Source organism: Sardina pilchardus, chromosome 2, assembly GCF_963854185.1.
Source record: "Sardina pilchardus chromosome 2, fSarPil1.1, whole genome shotgun sequence".
NCBI classification, from domain to species: Eukaryota; Metazoa; Chordata; class Actinopteri; order Clupeiformes; family Clupeidae; genus Sardina; species Sardina pilchardus.
The window spans coordinates 44,248,191-44,250,690 of record NC_084995.1 but is presented as its reverse complement, the minus strand read 5'-3'; positions in this window follow the sequence as shown (position 1 = coordinate 44,250,690).

The following is a 2,500-nucleotide window of genomic DNA, read 5'->3' as shown; positions in this document are numbered from 1 at the left end:
TGTATACCTGTACACACATGCGCGCACACACACACACACACACACACACACACACACACACACACACACACACACACACACACACACACACACACACATACACACACACACACACACACACAGGCATGCTTAATAAATGGAGTGCTCAGAGGTGTGCATAGTAGAAGGCTGTGTGTGAATAGGAGTGGAAGTCTAATGGAGCTCTTTAGAGCTACACTCCCAACTGTGCTGACCTCAACTGAACTGAGCTGAACTGAGCTCAGCTGAGCTGAACTGAACTGAACTTGTGTGTGTGTGTGTGTGTGTGTGTGTGTGTGTAGTCTAGGTCGTCTGGCTATCACCACACTAAACTCAGTCTTTTAAGATTGAACATTAGTCTGTGGAGGCTGCGCTTTGTTTCTACTGCACAAGAGGCGTGATCAATGGGCATCGTTCAAATGACTCCGTATGCTTGGATAGTCCTTCAACCAATCAGACCAATGATCCGGTGCGTCTTTTGGATAGGCTGGTTTCTGATTGGAGCCAACGGTTCTGGCAGGGAACAGAGGAGATAGATGTGCAGGTTTCCAGCCTGAGCTGCTGGGCGAAATCCAAATTCACCAGAAGTTCAGGCAGGGCTCACCCAGCTTGGGGGAGAGGAGTCGTTCTTGGTCACGCTTACTCTGTGAAACACTCCAACGGAGGAACTGAGCGATCCTGAGGTTGTTCTTCTAGTATCTGTAGCAGAGCGCTGTTAACTTCTCCAGCAGGGGCGTGGCTAGCAGTGGGATTAAACTTCGATGTGTACATTAAACTCTCACCAAATCAATTTGTACATTAAACTCTCACCAAATCAACGTGTACATTAAACTCTCACCAAATCAATTTGTACATTAAACTCTCTCCAAATCAATGTGTACATTAAACTCTCTCCAAATCGTTTCAAAAGTGTAGCAGTCTTGTAAGTGAAGGTTTTAAATGCACTTGTTTACTCAATTCCAAAGGAATACTGTACACACCCTTGCCGGATTAGCGTGCTTTAGGGACACTGGACCTGCAAAGCAAAGCGCACATTTGCTGAAGGTTCGGGTGGGTATCCCCAGGTGGGTATCCCCAGGTGGGTATTCCCAGGCTATATTTCAACACAACACACAGAGTTACTGAACGCCCAGATGCTAGACACTCACCCACTTGGTTGGCATCTCTGGGCCACTCGCCCTGTGGTTGGCATCTCTGGGCCACTCGCCCTGTGGTTGGCATCTCTGGGCCACTCGCCCTGTGGTTGGCATCTCTGGGCCACTCGCCCTGTGGTTGGCATCTCTGGGCCACTCGCCCTGTGGTTGGCATCTCTGGGCCACTCGCCCTGTGGTTGGCATCTCTCTTCCAAAGCCAGTAGGGGGAGTCTGTGAGTGAGGCATCTGTTGACACATTATTCCACTGATTCATTTGGAGAAGAATTCAAAGCTTTTCTTCACATTCGTCACAGACTTTCCCCTTTCGATCCCGACTCACTTCTAGTATTTTAATTGCCAGCTCTTTCAATATTTTCATCTATAGCTATTACATCTCTCATCAATAGCCTGTCTCGCTCAGCATCTAGCACACACAGCTCGGGGAGTTGCTGTGACTAAAGTGTGAGGAATGAATTCATGTCTCCAAATCCTGCGCTCCATTTTAATTAAAGCTCCTTCTCCCTCCTGTGTCTCTCCGCACTATCAGTGGCATATTGACACGCAGACTTCTGCTTTTTAATCAGTCTTCCATCCTACACTTACCGTCTCCCCATACCTCTGTCTGTCTGTCTGTCTGTCTGTCTGTCTGTCTGTCTGTTCGCTGTCTCTTCTCTTCTCTTCTCTTCTCTTCTCTTCTCTTCTCTTCTCTGTCTGTCTCTTCTCCCCTCGACTCTCTGAAATGTCCTATTGATGGCTTTTCATGTGATTGAATTAAAATATGCAGATGTCACTATAATAGCACATATATAATGTCTGATGGGTGTGTGTGTGTGTGTGTGTGTGTGTGTGTGTGTGTGTGTGTGTGTGTGTGTGTGTGAGTGTGTGAGTGTGTGTGTGTGTGTGTGTGTGTGTGAGTGTGTGAGTGTGAGTGTGAGTGTGAGTGTGTGTGTGTGTGTGTGTGTGTGTGTGTGTGTGTGTGTGTGTGTGTGTGTGTGAGAGAGATTGAGCTGAGGGCCACGCTGGGCTCCCTGTGCGGCCCTCAGGCTGGAGGGGTAATTAGAGCGCTGTGCTCCATCTCCACCTCAGCTCTCAGCACCACTCAGGACCCAACACCCCCACACTGACCCCCCCTGACCCTTACATTAGAGAGAGAGAGAGAGAGAGAGGACCCCCTGACCCTTACACTAGAGAGAGAGAGAGAGAGAGAGAGATGGAGAGCGGACCCCCCCTGACCCTTACATTAGAGAGAGAGAGAAAGAGAGAGAGAGAGAGAGAGAGAGAGAGAGAGAGAGAGAGCGGACCCCCCCTGACCCTTACATTAGAGAGAGAGAAAGAGAGAGAGAGAGGAC